Source organism: Lolium perenne, chromosome 7 (assembly GCF_019359855.2).
Source record: "Lolium perenne isolate Kyuss_39 chromosome 7, Kyuss_2.0, whole genome shotgun sequence".
In the NCBI taxonomy this organism is placed as follows: Eukaryota; Viridiplantae; Streptophyta; class Magnoliopsida; order Poales; family Poaceae; genus Lolium; species Lolium perenne.
The window spans coordinates 68262658-68281787 of record NC_067250.2 but is presented as its reverse complement, the minus strand read 5'-3'; the positions used below and the strand labels follow the sequence as shown (position 1 = coordinate 68281787).

General features: G+C 42.3%; 1 long non-coding RNA gene across 20 annotated transcripts; it reads left to right on the top strand.

The window, feature by feature from the left end:
• Positions 1-7338: 7338 nt before the first annotated feature.
• On the top strand, positions 7339-16863 carry LOC127317180 (uncharacterized). 20 transcript variants are annotated; one of them, XR_011749435.1, is made up of 16 exons: positions 7339-7962; positions 8049-8104; positions 8766-8882; positions 9624-9769; positions 9859-9994; positions 10095-10993; positions 11208-11817; positions 12113-12254; positions 12883-12954; positions 13076-13138; positions 13412-13486; positions 14139-15201; positions 15529-15673; positions 15848-15972; positions 16172-16248; positions 16443-16863. It is a non-coding gene; the product is annotated as an uncharacterized lncRNA (long non-coding RNA). The 20 variants fall into 20 exon arrangements; XR_011749429.1 differs by having other exon boundaries at positions 10095-10197; positions 10328-10993; positions 13076-15201; XR_011749431.1 differs by having other exon boundaries at positions 10095-10197; positions 10293-10993; positions 13076-15201.
• Positions 16864-19130: the final 2267 nt, after the last annotated feature.

Here is a 19130-nt window from a genome sequence, read left to right as displayed (position 1 = left end):
AAAGGGACAAGTAACTTACAACAAACATGAAGAGTTGAAGTATAAGTTACCGCAAAGAGGAACATTGGATATAAGATATAGATGATAATCCATACGACTTGGCTTGGTAAAAATATAATATATGAAGATCCCTTAATTCTTCATGAAGTAGCCAAGTCTCCAATGCCCTCCACTTGTACCTATTGATCAAGTTTGAGCTTGTTGGTCCCCAACCAAGTTGGGTCCTAAGAGGTTAGTCACAATAGGCTTGGCAACCCAAATGGTTCTTTTCTTGAAACCACTTTGAGTTCCAACAAACTTGGCAAACACATTGCCATCCTTATCCTTCCCTAGAGAATAATAATTATCAACAATTATAGGGTTAGATAAGGTACCACCTAAGCAAGAAGAAGCAAAGTGCCCCTTCTTACGACATAAGTAGCAAGTGTTCCCCTTTTTCTTCTTTATTGATTTCTTCTCTTGGGGAACAATATCTTGATTCTTCTTGGGAAGTGGCCTATCTTCAACTTGAGGCCGAGCATGAGCTTGACCTTGACTTTGTGGCCGTTTCCCTTGTTGTTTCTCACTCAAGTGCTTCTTCTTCTTCAATGGGCATGATCTAACATGGTGCCCTTCAACTTTGCACTTGAAGCAAACAATCTTGGCCGAATCCTTGACTTTGTCTTGGCCCTTCTTCTTGTTGTTCTTGCTCTTGAACTTGTTCTTGTTATTGGAGTTGAATCCAAGTCCACTCTTGTCATTGGGGGATTGTTGCGCACTCAACATCTTGTCAAGTGCGGATTTCCCTTCATGACGCTTTTCCAAGTCTTTCTTCAAAGAAAGAACTTGGGCCTCGAGCTCTTTTATTTCCTCTACATGGTTAGTAGAAATACAAGTACTAGAGGAAGTAGAAGCTTCATTGTTAGAGCAACAAGGCAAAGTGAGTAATCCAACACAAGGTGTATCACTAGTTTGACTAGATGGATTACAAGGACTAGCACATGAAGATATAGCATTTGTAGTAGAGATTGTGCTAATGTCCACATGAGGCTCACAAGATGTTGCCTTAGTGATACTAGCCTCATGAGCTAACTTTAGCCCATCATAGGAAATTAGAAGGTCATCATGAGAGCCCGAGAGCTTTTTATGACTTTCTTCCAATTCCCTATAATTGCGAGTTAGCAACTCAAGTTGAGCCCTTAACTCAACATTCTCCTTTAAGATAGATGCTTCACAAGAAGTAGAGTTAGTAGCACAAGCATCAACAATAGTTTTCTCATTTTCATGCATATAGGATTCAATTTTTTGTGTAAGCATGAAATTAGTATGCTTCTCATCTTTTAGCTCATGCTTGAGGAGAGTGAATCTTATTTCCCCATTTTCAACATGGGACTCCAACTCCACTATGGTTTCCCTATATTTATTCAAGGTATCCATAGAGTGTTCGAGATAAGCACGAGCTTCTTTATTACCACGAAGAGAAGCATATACCATTGCCATATCATGCACCAAGGTATTATGTTCTTCATCATTATCATCATCATCACTCTCGTCATTAGAGGATGTGTTAGGAGTCAAAGTAGGAGATACCTTTGATCCATTTGCCATAAGGCACATGTGCATACCGGAGGATGAAGATGAAGATATTCTTGAATCCTCATTTGAAATCATGTCTTGATCCATAGAGTGTTCGGTTTCCTCTACATTGTTAGTCAACAAGCAACTAGAGGAAATAGAAGCATTTTGATTATGGGAGCAAGACAAGGCAAGCATATCCTCATGAGATCTATGCAAGCATTTTACACATGATATGCAAGGACTATCAACACAAGCATGTAGATTATTTTCAATGCTAGATGTGTTTAAGTCCAAAGAGGAAACATTGCAATGAGATAGAGATGAAGAGTCATCACTATTGAGCACAATATCAACATTGCAATTTCCCTCACCACTCACCATATCATTACCTTGTGTCTTGCAACACGCTGGTGAAGTGGAAGAAGATGATGACTCATCGCGGCCGGAGGTGGAAGCAACTTGGAACTCTTCATGATGTGAAGGGGAAGAGAGCTCCTCGGAGTCACCATCGACCAAATGAGAAGTGGATCCACCAAACATTTCTTTAAGCTTGATCCACATCTCATGAGACGACTTTCGCTTTATATATATCAAGAACCTACGAAAATCGGGTCTCAAAGAGAATAAAAGCTCATTAGATACTTGAGCTTCAAGATGTAAGTTTTTCTCATCCTCTAAAGATAGATTTTGAGGATCCATCGGAGGAGAAAAACCTACATCTAGAAATTGCTCAATGTTTGGACACAAGGTCCGAAGTTTATAAAGCAAGCAATTTCGCCACAAATGATAATTTGTGCCAACAAAGATAATTGTGTCATTGTGCACTAAATTACTAGCCGACATCTTTACTCTCAAGGCGGTGAAGCCTTAAACAAGGAGAGACCTTGCTCTGATACCAATTGAAAGATCGAGATGTCGCCTAGAGGGGGGGTGAATAGGCAATTAAAAACTATTGCGGATTTGTCTTGTAATAATGCGGAATTAAACTATCGTTTAGTTTACAAGCACAAACCCTAAATATGCTAAGCTCAACTAAGTGTAACAATATCAACTAGAGCTAAGCAAGATAGGCACAAGATATATGTAGCACAAGTGATAGCGAGATATATGTACTTCAAGCACGATGGCTATCACAAGGAAAGAGAGCTCGGGTATAAAAATAACCGAGGCACGCGGAGACGAGCATGTATTCCCGTGTTCCCTTCCTTTGCAAGAAGGTACGTCACGTTTGGAGGAGTGGAGGTCCCACGAAGGATTCCCCACGCCACGAAGGCTCACCCTATTCTCCGAACCACACCCACGAAGGATAATGGCCCTTTCCTTATGGTTAGCTTTTCCTCCGCTCCGGAGATGGCAAGCTCCACAACCACTTCACAAGCTCCACAAAGGAGAAGCCCATGCCTCTTCACAATCTTCTTGAAGAGATCACCGGAGCACCAATCACCAAGCCAACTAGGAGGTCTCCCTCCAAGAGTAACAAGCTCACGGTCTCTCACTCGAACTAATCGTGGTGGAGAGCTCAACACTATGCAATGATGCAAAGCAAGAACACCGGAGGTGTTCAAGTCCTTCACACTCAAATCCCACCAAAGCAACGAATGCTAGGATGAGATTGGAGAAGAAGAACAAGGAGGAAAGTCAACCAAAGACTTCAAGATCTAGATCCCAAGAGTTCCCCTCACTTAGAGAAGAAATGGATCGGTGGAAGTGTAGATCTAGATCTCCTCTCTCAAATCCTCAAATATGAGCAAGAATGGTTGGAGGAATCAAGGGGAAGAGAAAGTTCTTCAAATAGCAACAATGGAGGTGAGAGGATGGGAAGAACTACCTTGGCTCAAGGTGGAAGAAGCCTATTTATAGCTAAGGGGGAAATAGAACCGTTGGGGAAAAAAACAGGAAAAAAGCAAAGGAAATCGGGCTGAAAAACACCCCAGGCCGGCGGCCCAGCCGGCTGACCGGATCCTGGGCTGAGGAGGCCGGTTGACTATCCGGCCTGGCCGGCCTGCCAGCCGGGCGGGACAACTGGTGACGAGGGATCACCTCGCCAATGCCTACGTATTGTAGACTTGGGTTTCGGGAAGAGCGACGATGGAGATTCCGGGAGCGAGATTAGGCACACGACGTACCCAGCTTCGGGTCCCCTCGGTGGAGGATCCCTACGTGCTGCTAGCAATCCACTATATGAGCATAAGTATGTTTACAGGGTGCCACCGTAGCGGAGCTATGTGGTCTATATTTTGTCTATCTGTTGTCTCCTTTATTTCGGGTGCCCTGGCTAGCTTTATATATGCAACCAGCCTAGGGTTTTACGAGAGTCCTAGTCGACTACTTCTTCGGGTTGCCTTGTTGGGTCTTCTCCATATTTGGTCTTCTCCATATTGGGCCGAGCCAGGTATACTAATAATGGGTACCCGAAGGGTATGCCCATGTCAGTAGCCCCCGAGTTTATAGGGAAGTCGAAGACTTGCATAGAAACTCCAAGCATAACCATCTCCGAAGTCGAAGAAATAGAAGGCGAGGTCCATGTCGTAGATCATGTGTAGCGTAGATGATGTCGACGATTCTTGAAATTATCGGGTGCGCGGCAGCGCTCCTGATGGGAGTAGCCCCCGAGTCTATGGGCAAGTGCTTGCACTTGGGCATAGACTCAAGTTGTACTGCTCGATGAAGAATTTGACTGTACTTCTGGGCGCATCCCCTCTTTTTATCGACTCCTATTAAAGAACTTAATGAAATCCAGCACTCCCGATGGGAGTAGGCTCCACTCGAGTCGTAGAATCGAGTTGAGTCTACAAACCTTGATTGTCGTAGATGCTGTTGTAGTATTTTTCTATCGGGTGCGCGACCAGCGCTCCCGATGGGAGTAGCCCCCGAGGCTACAGCCAAATGTTTGCACTTGGGTGTAGGCTCAACTTGCGTTTAATCGACACCACAATTTTTCCTCTTTCTTGTATCTTATCGGGAGGGTGAACAATTCTCTCGATAAGAGTAGCCCCCGAGTCTATGAGCAGGTGCTTGCACCTGGCATAGGCTCAAGTTGTACTACTCGATAAACAACTTGGTGCAGCCCCTCTTTTTATCGACTCCAGGCCGTTGCTATTTTTATTTGACATCCATATCTATATTGTACAGGGATAATGGTAATTGGGGCTAGTTCATCTGACGGATCAGGTACTAGTTAACTGCTCTAGTGGCAATCCGCAAAAACCTACTTCAAGATCACGTCCCTGGACATGATCCCGGGATACTGGTGTTAACTCGACAGGTGCCGCTTAAGGTCTACCATTATGTCGAGTCCCAGTCATGTTTTATCGGGTACCTAACACGTCCGTTAGGATTTTTCTTCGTATCTGTTGATACGGATAAAAGTAGCAAACCGACGTCAGAGACGGTGCCACGCCGCTCAGAACGGATCTGGGGTCTTACCTTCGCAGAGTTTTGCGGCATTCAGAGATTGTTCGCGACTTTGGCGCTCTGAGAATATTTTGTCAAGTGCCTTGTTCAGCTGCTGCAATGACCCATTTTGCGGGCTCTTCTATATTTTTCTCGGGCGTGATGAGACAGCCGAATATATTGGGTTCTTCTATATTGTCGGCAGGCACATCGCCGATACTCTTGCTCGGAACAAATGAAGAGTCAATGGACACGAAGATTTGTCTATCCTCTTTTTTTTGGTTCCTCCTTGATGATAATTTCGTCGTGTTCCTCCTTCAGGAAAATACTTCTTCGGGTCCTCCTTGAGGACAATTCTTCGGGTCCTCCCTGAGGACAATTCTTCGGGTCCTCCCTGAGGACAATTCTTCGGGACCTTCCTGAGGACAATTCTTCGGGACCTTCCTGAGGACAATTCTTCGGGACCTTCCTGAGGACAATTCTTCGGGTCCTGTTCTTGAAGATAATTTTGTCGAGTTCTCCCTTTGGACAATTTTGTCGGGTTCTCTCTTGTAGACAATTTCGTCGGCTTTCTCCTGCACAAATAAACAAACTTTTTCTATCTTTCCCTTGACTCTCTTTTTTGCATGCGGTGTTAGATGCTCAGATTCGATGATATGTAAAGTGAATATATGCCGCGCAGCCCCCGAGTGTCGGGTGCGGCGAAAGTAAACGATAATCAACTTTGTGCAAAATAAAAGAACACTTAGCTTTTTGGACACGACGAAATCGATGCATGATGAAGTCTTCGAGTGTAGATAAGAAATCTAGCCAAAGTAGAAACCACCAAATAGCAAAAGTGGATACCACCAAATTGTTGATGAAGAGATAGCCGAGCCCCCGAGCACTGCTGAGGTGATATCATGATTGTTGCTTAGGCGCCGTGTCATAATTATGACCCGTGGCGAAGTTGTTGTCGAGCCCCCGAGTATTTAGCTGTGATGTCAGAAGAAATTGACGGAGTCGCGGCGTCATATAAGGCCGGTGAAGCCATTTAGGATGAAGCCATTGGCAATAACATAATATGAATCCACTGAAAATTTACGCCGGAAATGCATCGGGTAGTATTATATTAGACCCCTTATAAGATGAATCCCAATAAAATAAATTCGCCGGAAGTGTATCGGTCGAACAAGACAAAACCAGTAAGCCGAAGAAGATAAATCCACTGAATCGAAGAAAATAAATCCACTGAGCCGGGGAAAATATATCCAGAGCCGAAGAAAACAAATTCACAGACGATAAGGCCGATGGAGTTGCGACGTTAAAGTCAGGCGGTGCATAGCCGAAAATAATCGACTCGGTAGATAGACGTTGAGGTCAATTCGCCGGCTGAGATAGCCGATAGAAGATGTCGACGAAAAAGCCTTAGTGACGATGTTGGTTCCATCGGATTTAATGACGGCGTAGAGTGCAACGGCCTTGTCGGATGCATACAAATAATATTATCTCGTGCCAGGAGGCAGCGAACTGGCCGGTCGGCCATAGATTCTACATCTACCATAGTAACATGAGTAGCACCAGTGAACGAAATCGAAGACAACTGTAGTAGCTATCTAAAGGTATAAACGATGCCCCCCATAGGGGGATTCACAACAATTACCGCTTGTGGACCGTCCGATCTTTGCATCTGGGTAATCTGGTCCGTTCCTTGTGGCTGAGAGCGAGCGTTTGGTTGGTTGTGGCGTGCGCGTTTGGGCCCCAGTGGTTGGGCCACGTTTAAGGCTGGCAATGGGTCGGGTTTGGTCGGGTCGACCTAAACTAGACCCATGCCCATCACCCTTATCGGGCACACCTGTGACCCACGACCCTACCCATGGGTAAGGAACGAGACCCATGCCCAAACCCATCGGGCAACCCGATCCTATCGGGCAACCCATCGGGTACAAAAAATGGAGAGTTTGACGCAACCAAATATCTAGAACACATCGGCACATTGTTGGGATGCCAGGACAAAGAGTGGTGTATTCCCGTTCATGGCTTTGTAACTGAAAGTAGTACTAATATGCACATGTTTGGTGTCTAGATAAAAGAGCTTTGTGTGTAAATGATGTATATTGTCTACATGTATAATATATGTGTATCATAGCTTACGTACCATATAAAATTATGCAATTATTTTAATTAGTAATATTAATCGGGTGACCCATCAGACCGTGAGCGTAGGCGATACCCATACCCGACCCACGACTAATCGGGTTGCCCATAGGTTATTTCCATGGGCGAACATCAGGACCCATACCCTACCCATTTGGATCGGGTGCCCATGGGCGGACGTACCCATGGGTCGAATTGCCGGCTTGAGCCACGTTTCATGGGGGATTGGTCCGGTCTAAAATATCTCTCCCTCAACCAATCTGGTCGTGTGAGAGACGAGAGAACCAAAGCCACTACCTATTCCCCCGATTCAGCAACGCACGCGGGTGAAAACCCTAGGTCCCTAGCACGCAGCCGCGCTCCTCCATCTCCTTCCTCCTGGCTTTTCTATGCTCCCTCCAATCCCATCCACGGAAGCGGCATCCTCGGCGGAGCGCGGCGCGGGCAGACAGCAGCGGCATCGCCATTGGAGCACGCGCAGGAGCGGCGAATCCCTCCGTGTCCGGGTCCTGGCTACTGCCTCGTCGCCGTGTGTGCTATCAATCGCCGTCGACCTCTGCCTCCTCCACCCCAGCCAGTCGTTGTCGTGCTGCTACATCTCCTCGCCGAGGTTGGGGGCGACGGCCACGAGCCGGATGCGGTCGCGTGAACGCGCGCGAGGGGAGGAAGCAGAGGCAGACGGCGCGCGAGCAGCGGCCTTACAACGGGGAGGAGAGAGAGGTGCGCGTGAGGATAGAGGAGAGCGAGCTGGCGGCGAGCTGCAGCGCCGGCCCGGAGGTGGAGGAGCAGCAAGTGGCGGCGGCGCTAGGTGGAGGAGCGGTCGGCGCCGCTGCTGCGTATTTAGTCACCTTTTTCAAGCCCGAAATTCATGTCCAGGTCATTAACCATCTCACCATCAAGATTAATGTCTCTTTTTTCCTCCGTTTGATTACAACATGTTCATCTTCCCCCATCACTTGCAGGAAGGAAAGGGAAAGCGCGCTCGGTCGTTTTCGTCTGAGAGGACACTCTGTTGCAGGTTTCCTCTCATCTTTGACTTTGGTGTCAGATCTAGCAACAGTTATTTTAGAAGATTGCGGTTCTTTAATTCACAGACGAGATTTTCCCAAAATCTGATTGCTAAATAGCAAATTAGGTGGCTATGAGAGTGACAATAATTTTCAGAGTTACATTATAAAGTTGTTCAGTGCTAGAGAACCTTCTAGGTATTTAGGCATGAAGTGCTAACCTTAGTTGTTCAGTTCTGGACATTTCTTAGTTTGGCCTTTCTTAGTGCTGTACTTTTCTTTTTTACTTTATGGATATGGAGGGTGCTCTATTGTTCGCTTCATGCTTACGTGTGTTGCAAGCTCTACGCAGAGATCCATTTACCATTTTCTATGTGTCGTCGCTGATTTTTGACCTATATAGTTTTTTGTATGTGTGCGTGTTGCAAATTGCTATCTCATGTACAAAAAAGTGATTCCAGTAACAATTTAGATGTGCACAATTACACAAGAAATGTAACGGAGCCTTGGTAAAGGTTCTCCAGTTCAGTGATGTATTGTTTGTTGTGAAATTTTATATTCTTGCCAAGCTATAATTTGCCTGCTAACTACCATTTCTTTTCATTCTACTCAAGTGAAATTTGCCACGCGACTATTTTCCTTGATTGATATAGGTTGTGTTGAATGCTTCAGGTTTTATGCAGTGAGCTGTTGGATGCTGGAATTTGAATTTGGTTCTGTGATGATCTGGCTGGAGCCTAGGGAGTCGAGTTTACTCCAGTGACAAAACAAAGGCTAAGATAGCTCAAGGTAAATCAACTAAAAGTTTTGTTACCTCTATATGTGTTCTAGCTGCATGATACTAATACATACTCCGCCGATGCAAAAACGTTTTGATGCCTCTATATGCGTTCCAGCTGCATGATACTAATACATGATATTTAATATCTTCGCTGGTATAGAGAGAAATAAATTATTTTCAGGCTATTAAAGGCTGGCTTATTTTTTTCTTTGTCCTAATTACTGCAAGTTTTGGCGATGCTTCAGTTTGCGCACAACCATAAAAAATTTGGGTGCCATTGTTGAACTGCACCTCTGTTTTCGTGATATTTTTGGTTTATTCAGTGTTGTAAAAAAGGGTTTAGCTAATGGAAACAGATCACGCTGTAGATATCCTTGATTTTATTTGCTTATGATTGAACCTGGGTATATGTCCTTGATTTTATTTACTTCTCGAGACAGTATTATTTAAATTTAGTATAGACTATTCTTGGAGTGGCAATACTTGTGTGACTAATTCCAGAGAGGACATGAGAGGATATTCTACATTTGTTGTGTAAAATATAATGCAAATATATTCAAGGAATGAGCACCGTTGGGGTAAATCACCCTTGAGCTACTTCCTTAAACTAGGATAACAAAAGTGATTTTGTTCTCTTCATTATTTTTTAGTCTCCTGCAATATTTCTGAAATTATTTCTCTCATAATTGAGGCACATATCACCATTCTTAATTAATCTAGGTTGCATATGCATGGTACAATGGTAATAGACAGGTACAACCAGGTTTGGATCTCCCAACAAGACCTGCTCATACAGTGTACATGGAGCTGCATTGGGCACCAGCCAGGTTGAAGCAACCGGGGCAAACCTTAGATGGCCCTATGAGCCATTCTTTGTGCATGAGGATGTCAAGAGGTTTGTTTGTTGTGTACACACCCAGGGTTTTCATCAATAAGCATTTTTTAGAACGCTGTAAGTAATACATGGTGTATAACAATCAACAGAATGGTTGAAGTGAAAGGGCAATAAACATTATTACAGCCCAGGATGCCTTATCTCTTTAGATGCGTGTTGATCTGAAATGGAGCAGATCTAGATGCCCCGATCTGATTCAGCACTTCCTCTTCTCTCGATTTCAAGGTAATTAGTACAATGGTGATGTTTGCTTGCTCTGTAGTAAAGTATGGAGCTGTTTTTTGTTGTGCAGTAATAAATGAGAGCTTGGTTGCTTCAAATGCAGGTGATGTTTACTGTGTAGCAAAAATGAGAGTTTAATTACTTAAAAATGAGAGAGTGGCTACTTAAAAATCAGAGGTTGTTTGACCTTGATTAGTTCATGTCAGGTTTGTCCTCCACGACATGTTTTTCTTGCCTAATGCAAGTGGATCTGTTTTCTTATTCAAATAAGTAGTTTAATACAGTTTCATCATGCCCAAAGTGTTCATCATCAGCTCATGTAGCTTCATACAACAGCTTCGGAAACTCTATTCTTGGTCCTTGGATACGAATGTCAGTCAGATCTATGTAAGCTTGAACATGTAAATAGTAGGAGGGGAAGGGCAGCAGGGTGCCATGTCTAGAGGAGTTAGAGCTTGACGCGCGGGAGCAGGCGAGCGAGATGTGGATGGACAGAGGGATTCGGCCTCCACTGCCACCATGCTGAGAAGAGGCCCATGGTGGTAGCAGCCGATTATAGAGGTCTGACTTTCTTTCCTCTACATTCTCGCCTTTTCCTTGTTCAGAACCCTAATATTTTGATTGATTAGATTCTAAATCTGGAGCATATAATCTGATGTTGCTAAAATATGTTAATCATTAGCTTTATTTCAATATTTTTTGGTAATTGTTATAGCCTAATTTTTTCAAGACAAAAAGAAAAACAAGGAACTGTGATGCATTTGATGTTTCTTAAGTAACCCCTCTGTCCAAAAGAGCACATAAATTATATAATCTTTGAATCATCAATTTGTGTTACCATTCACTTTGATTACAAGGATCTGGCCTCCTGTGCATTTTGCTTGTTGACAATTCCTCCAAGAATTGTAGGGAGACACTATGCATCACAGGATATTCCTGATTTTAGAGAGAGAGAGGCATTTCATCATCCATATTATAGGGAGACACTATGTTTCTGGGAATGTAAGTTATTTCCTTGCAAAGATAGAAATTTTCTCTTATTACGCTATGTTGTTTGTCCAGAAAAGGTACCATGTGAATTGGCATCATTGACTGTGAATTGTTCCCTTGCGAGGATAGATATTTTTTCTTATTACGCTATGTTGTTTTTTTTCGGGAAAGGTACCATGTGTATTGCATCATTGTTTGCTTATACCTACAAGCTTTTATCTACCAGGTTTCTTGTGATTGGAACCAAATCTGATATGCCCCGGAGTTTGGATAGGACCATTTCAAAAAGAGCTAATTGCTCTCTCTAAGTAGAGTATACAACAACATACAAAAAGAGTCAATTGGGACAAGCCCGTGGGGGGAGAAGACAAGGGGAAGTGAGTGCGAGAGGCAGAGACTAGAGAATGAATCGTGTGTCCTATCTGTGTGTATTGTTTTTAGATGCATTTTAGAAGACTATAATTAAATTTTCTACGTTCTACGTAGATATTCAACATTTCTGGTTGCAATTGTATTTTCTAAATTATGCTTCCTAATTCGTTTCCGCACTGTTGGGTGTGTGCTCAATCTGTATGAATTTTGGCTTACTGATTTTGTTGGTCTTTTATTCCACAAGTCTATGATTTTTCCGCTGTTCTTAATGGTGAGGCAAACTTTGATATAGTAAGTCTGTCCAATGTGTTTTTGTGGTCTATGCTGATTCTATGAAAGCATTAGCGGCCTCGCCGGTACCAGCAGCAGGATCATGATCTACATTCTTGCCTACTATCTCTAGACCATATGTTGCGCCACAATGGACTGTCGAGAGATCAGCGGCAGCGAGATGCAGCCTACAGGTACTTTCTCCTGTTCTTTCTCCATCTGTGAAGTACTGATGCTCTTTGCCTATTTTGGAAAGCGAACAATTCAGTTCAACATATTATGGCGCTGTTTCCTTATCTAAAAGGGTGCTTATGAGAAATTTTTCTAAAAAAACACTACATAACTTTGCCACTAAATCTACTCTACATCAGTGCCTATTCCCTATACGTGCCTATTCCCTATACGACTTGCAACAACTATACAGAACATAGAAATTAGGTACATTTATTTTTGATAAGCTATCTAATGAGGTTTCCTTTCTTACAAAAGGCCCATTAGTTTGAGGAGATTTGTTCCTAACAACTGAGGCAGCAATTCAGTTGGCTTGAAGGACATCAACAACAATGGGAGCATTTGTGTCCAAATTTTGAAGGACGAAAGGAACTGTACTACTATTTCGAAGCCATTGAAGGTTTGTTCTTTTTTGAGTGGATACCCCCCAGTTTTATATGTTAACAATTATAAATTTTAAAATTACAGCGTTGTTCATATAAATTATGTAGAACATACTTTATATATGTGTACTGAATATTTTTGGAAATATTAAGTGCCCTGTTTTACTGGATTAGACCTAAAATTAATTTCTTGTACTTACCCTGGTCTTAAAAAATCATTTGTATCTGTAGGTCAAGTAAAAAATGCCATTTTATAAATATTTATACTAAATGTGCTATTTCCCCAAACAAACTTCTTGCACGAATGAGGCCAAATCTCAAGTCTGAATTCACGTCTCATTTCGTTTTGCTGGGTAGATAGTGCCCTGCTTACATATGAAAAATATTTTATTAACTTATACTGAGAGTTCGTTTGTTCATACACATTAGAGCACCGGCCACTCCTATGGCTTTCGTCTCCAACTCAGTTTTATTTGTTCCACGATTGTTACCTATCAATATGTATGTCCATATCTATTGCTGAGGAATATATCCCTTAGTTTTTTCTGCTATTAAGAATTTTAGAATAGGTATGATTCTCTTATTTTGTGTGTGTGTGGGTATATAGATTGGCATTACCCTTGCTTAGGATGTCCTGCTATACAGGGATGTCCCCTTCTTTTGCGGCATGAGGCGAGAGGAGCATCGGCAGCCGCTGCATTGCAACTTCTAGCCAAGGTGAGCCTCCTCTGATTTACCCTCTCGTCCTCTTGCGCACTCACAATGTTCTTCTCTACCCACCCGTGCGTTACTCCTTCATAGTTTTCGGGCTCCCCTGTTTGATATGTCTTTTTTGCAGGCACTCCTTTGTCCATGGAACAGCATGAGCTGATGTTGCCGTGAGAGAAAGTTTGGTTATATGGTACGAAGGTTTGAGCTCTCTACAAATGATGTGATCAAGCACCTAAGAGCCCCCACTTGATAGTAGGTTAAATGGACATTTCCCTCCCTAAGTATCCAGGGTTAATTAGAGAGAACGTGTAGACATCAACCCAGGCGGTCTTTTTTCTAGGAGAAAAGAGTAAACTAACTCACCTAGGCCCAAGTGAGGGGGCAAGCTTGATTGAAGTGGCACTTATGTACCCTCTGTTTAAATGAGTAGATGATTCTTTTCACAACATATGTACTGTTATAGGTATGCCATTTTACTGACTATGAAGATCGATGTATCACAATAATGAAGGAACATGCCTTCCCAACATTGGTTCAGGTTAGACATACTGATTTCTTCTGAGGTAATATCCTAAAGCAACTATTGAGGTTTTTGTATCAGAACTAAATTTTCGCAAAATGACGTTGCTTCATAAGTTGATAACACTGTCTGCAGGTCAAAGAGAGAAATAATATACTGTATGTTATATACATAGTTCATGTGCTACATGGCTGTAGGTCTAAAATTAAAATTCATAATTTCAAAAATTATTGGAATAGTCACTTAATGACATTTAAATAGCATGTAAGGCTTGCACTTAAACAAATCTGTATGTGCGTGCCTCCTGTTGATGGGTTCAGAGACTTAAACATTGATGGTAATATTCTATTTTGTTCCTAGAGCCAGCTTGGTACACATCGCTAATAGTAGCTGTAGTGTTCACATTTTGGTAGTGCATAGACAGGCGAGACAAAAGCTAATGTGATGCCTTGAATCGTTGAGGTTTCCAAATAAAATCTTATAAGTAGAATTTATTTATTTACTGTGCATTACACAAGCTTCAACCTGGCACTCTGGCAGTGGTGTGAGAGTGAAATCATGGAACTGAAAAAGATGAATTGGCCTTTCTGGAGGTTTTTTGTACAAGTCTTTTGTTCTGAAATTTAAATAGTTATTTCTATGTTGGAATTATAACTCGTTGTGTTTTCAGATGTCATGCCCCCTTTTTTTTAGATTCGCATTACGAGAGATTCTCAAAGATCAGTAACTCATATGCATTTTTGTGTGTGCATCCTTGGATTGAGGAGTTTCCTCTCTGTCCATCTCGGTATCGGTAAAGGTAATCCCCGATGATTTGTAGAGTATTTTTGTACATTTACTATTTAGCTAAACGTTTTTCTCTAGCTCGGATTTCATGCCTCGATTTCTGCAGCTCATTGTTTGATTGAAAGTTTAGTTAGTACTAAAAATCTTTATTTATTGAGTCTTCTCTTTTCCCGGAACAACAAATTTTGGTGATGCAAGTGAACGTTCTTTCTATGTTATATGCATATCTTGCATTACAGAGATCATGTTTTCCCTTTCATAGTTGCCGTGTAAATATGAACTAATTAAGCATATGTTGTGACGATCCTCCTGTGCATCTTTATGTGGATGGTGCTCTTCTACCGCTTCTTCATGCTTGCCGTACGTGACCTTTTGGTTTGTCCTGGTATAGGTTAGTTTAGCTAATCGCTCTAGACATTTGTAGACTCCTGGTTTAGTGGCATTATACTGGATGTTTGAACATATAGAGGAAACATCCTTATAGAGGGCTGGATCTATCTCCCACTGAATACCTCAAATATGTAAACCTTATGTATATAAGAGCAACGTTATTTTCTCTAGGCCTAAACAGTCACTCCTGTGTATAACATACTTCCATATATTATCTCCATCTGCTTAGCATGTGAGCATCACTTTAAGATTATCTATTTAGTCTTCATTTGCTACTTGCCTATGATCAAATTGTATACTTGTTCATTTTATGATGTACTTGCTTTGCACTCCTCATTTGTGAACTTCATTCTAATCCATCACGCTTTTGACTCTTGCTAGGTTCCAGTCGTTATACATATTTTTTTGAGGGAGGGTATGTATACATTGTGGATGTACTGTTGTTCACTTCACCTATTTTATGTTTTTTTGGTACATCATATGTTACTTACGGTATTCAACACAATGCTTATTGATGTGAAACTTGGGGAACGCGCGCGTGTGCGAGCTGTTTACGTGTAAGTACGGGACCTTGAATAAAGTAGTGTTAGTTATTGTAACATATTCCTCTATTTTCCTCATTGTATGTAAGCGTTTGCTACTCCGTTCGTGGTTTCATTTATTCATTTAATTTTTATTATTGTAATATAACCTATAAATTAGCGTAAATTCTACGGGCTGGTGTGCTAAATCTTAGTTTTTCAGCTTAGCTGCAATTTTTTTGTTTGTACTGCAGTTATTCTAGCTGTTTATGCTGCTTCCACATATTGATGGTTACCGATTTACTTGCAGAACATCTACACTCTGATAGTTGTTAAGTAATGTTCGTCTCTCATTTTCTATAGATCCTGTAACTGAGTTTAAGGGAATGATGGGTGAAGGTGGAGGAGTTGATGAAGATAGTACTAAATCCTATAGGGCAAGGATTATTTTTTCACTAGCCAATGACAAGCTAAGATGGCTCCAAAGCCATATGAGCTCCCCCATTTGGTTAGTTTTTATATCTTAACTAAAGCGGACTTTGTTATTGTAGACTGTGTGTAATTTCTCTTTGACTTTCGTTGATGTCTAACTTGATGAGCTGGTGAAGCAAATTCATTGCTGATTTACGAATTTATCTTTGATTTACCAAAAATCTAACCTGATTTTTGCTGCTCTAACTAGATGAGTTGGATACAATCACAAAGAGGTGCTTAAGAAATATATGCTGTCTAACTTTATGACTTCGATTTTCATTGTTTGAGATTGTGGGCTGCTGCAGGCTGTTGTTGCAACTCTTTCTCTAATAGGTAGTTGTCTTTCTTCACTTTATTCGCTTTTACACCACCATGTGTCTATCCTTCTTCTATTTATTATGTTCATTCACACATTTATATGCCCTATTTCGAATCAACTGCACCTAGGTACAATTTCACTGATTCGATCGTTACTTCATCTATATAATGTGTTAGTTTGTTCAATCTAAATATCCTCTTGCATTTTGTATAGTGATGGCAAGACTGTTATCGTCTGATATGTCAAGAGATCCTTGCTCCAGGAATCGCCTCCTCGGATTGGGTCTAAAGGTGATACTTTTTTTTGCATATTAAACGTGCACACTGATGGAATATACTTTCACCGCGATACTATGTTCATGGTCAAATGTTATTCGGTTATGAAACAAGATGGTAATATAAATTTAGAAGCTTTTGTATAATGTACAAATATCACTTGACATGAGATGGGGAACTTTTGTATAATCTACAAATATCATTTACAGGTCAGATAAATATCACTTTGCAAATTTGGTTCCGAGTGGAAAAACCAAATATGAAGCAAATATTAAGGAGAAACCGAGGACGACAAAATCCACTTTTGGTGTAACCAAAATGAATAGCTGGCTATATATAAGTTTTTGTATTCAAATGATGATTTTGTATTGGTTCATGCCTAGCTTATTATCTAGGCTTAATAGAAAGTGTTTCACATAATGCTCGTTAGTGCGAAAGATGGGGCCGTGCGCGAAGGGGTGCCCCTAAATCTAATAGAGCCCATTGTCATAGTAAATTTTTTTTGGTTGCACATTACCGTTGAGCTTCTTAGCCTTTTGCTTCTGTTTGTACATTTACATGTTTCTTTTCTGCTACAACGCAATGATTCTAGCTATGTGTGTCTATGAGATTACTCACCTATTTGGTACACTTTGATGCTCCTTTTGTAATTTTGTATGATTTATCCTAATTCCATCCTACTAACATTGTTTTGTGAAACCTGAAAAATTATTGTCATGTTGGCAGTTAATTTTCATCGCCGTTAGATAAAATGTACACTCGCACGAGTTTCACGGGATCGTGCGCCAAGGCGCACATCTAAATCTAGTTGTATATAAATAGGAGAAGTAGGAGTGGTAAGCAGTTAGCTTTTCACTTCGATGGAAATAGTAAACCGACCAGATTCCGCGACAAGTGGTCCCCTGAACACGGCGAGTGCATGATGGCAAATAGGGTCGTCGAAACAAAGTAGTCGAAATTTGTTCTGCAGTTATATTACGGCACAAAAACTGCGCGCAAATAATAGTACGAGTCGCGAAATAAATTTTACGTAATTGGAAGTATAGCACCTGGGTCCTTGTATCGGATGGTGAATTTGCGACGGCTGGTGCGCACCGGCGGGTACAGCGGTACACGATGATGATGGCAAAACCAGCTACCCCGAGGTAGCAGAGATCAAAACATCGGGTCCTCGAGTTTTTGGACATCGATCACGTGATGTCGTTGGTGCGGCCTCGTATCTCAACTCTTCAAAGATATTCTCTTGCACGGCCGAGTTGATGTTCCTTCTAGAAATTTGCTCCATGGCGATCTCTGCCGGAATTTCTTAGGAATTTTTCTCATAGTACAAGTAGCCGGTTAAATAATTAGCATTGCTATAAAATAATAATCTCATCTAGACATGCAAAAGCAATCATGCGAGTGCTAGTACGTGAACGAATCGAGAAGAATATGGATACTGATAGCATGTTGTTGACGTCTGAAACCCACCGGCGGGCAGCGACGGGCAACACCGTAGAGCCGGGAACAACCTAGGGCTGCGGCTGGCCGAGGTCCCTCCGAGCGACGGCCCGCAAAGCCTTCTGGTCACACGTCCGATGCTGATTGCAAAGGCGTGCCACCTGACCTATACCTGGCCAGGAAGGTGATGGGGATGCCTCGCTTAGTTTCCTGCATGGCATACATGTAAACATTAAATACGAGCCTCGATCGGCTCTCAGGTTATCCTGTGAATCGGCTCAAGGAGCCGATCCACCCATGATTCGCACGGGGTGCATGAATATATGGTGGTCCTGCTTGATCAAGATAAAGCTAATGAGATCTACGACGATTTAGGGTTTTCACCGCATAATCGGATCATCCTACTCAGGATTGGGCCTCGCGGCCACGCACGGTGATCGTAAGCCGATCCTAGACAAGGTCTAAAAACCAACACGAGGTTGATCCCCGGAACATCCTGTCTAGGACTAGCAAACACCACCCTACGTGCCGCTGGATCCTCCAGCCCTTTGTAAGGCCTAACTATTGCAGATATTAAACTAATCCTTGATGAACAAGGAGCAACCGTAACGGATCGGATCTACTAAATAATGATCAAGCGGGGTGCCGCCCCTACACCTAAGATAGGTGTAAGGGCGGCTAGACATGCGAGGGTTGCACTACGATAGCATGTTACACGAAGAACTATGCTAACCCTAACACATCTATGATAACTACGTTGCTCGCCATCAAGAAGGCTTCAGTACGAGTAACGCATGAACAACGTGGAGCTTGTGCTGCCTAGATCGCAAGATGCGATCTAGGCAGCATGTTGCTTACCGGTAGAAACCCTCGAGACGAAGGAGTTGGCGATGCGCCGAGATTGATTTGGTTGGTTGAACGTTGGTTGTTGTTTATTCCATAAACCCTAGATACATATTTATAGTCCAGGGGACTTTCTAATTTAGGCGTGCACCTAACCGTGCACGGGTAAAACTCTATCTTCTAATCTAAGATGCAATCTACTATAATTAAAGATACACGGGCAATCTAGCCCAAACTCTTCGTGCAAGGCCGCTTCAGAGATCTTCCACGTGTAATCTTCCAAGCCCATCTCCCTTACGGCCCACCTCCTGATTTGGCCAAAATCTGGTGATAACACATGCCCCCTGGTTTTGGTAATGATAATTTCAAAACCACTCTGTTTTTCCTTCGAAGGGTCATGTCGTGGCAGAGCAGACCTGTCGCAGTATTCTTCATCATGACGCCCTGTCTTTTCAGCTTCTCTGCAAAATTCGATAGCTTTGGCCTAACTTCCTCGGAAACTGCAATGGCATTAAATTCCCACCAGGCTTCTCATTATTTAGCCGTGCCGATTGATTAGCCCTCTTCATCCCCTTCCTCTGTTCCAGCTATCGGCACCCCAAAACCCTTCTTCC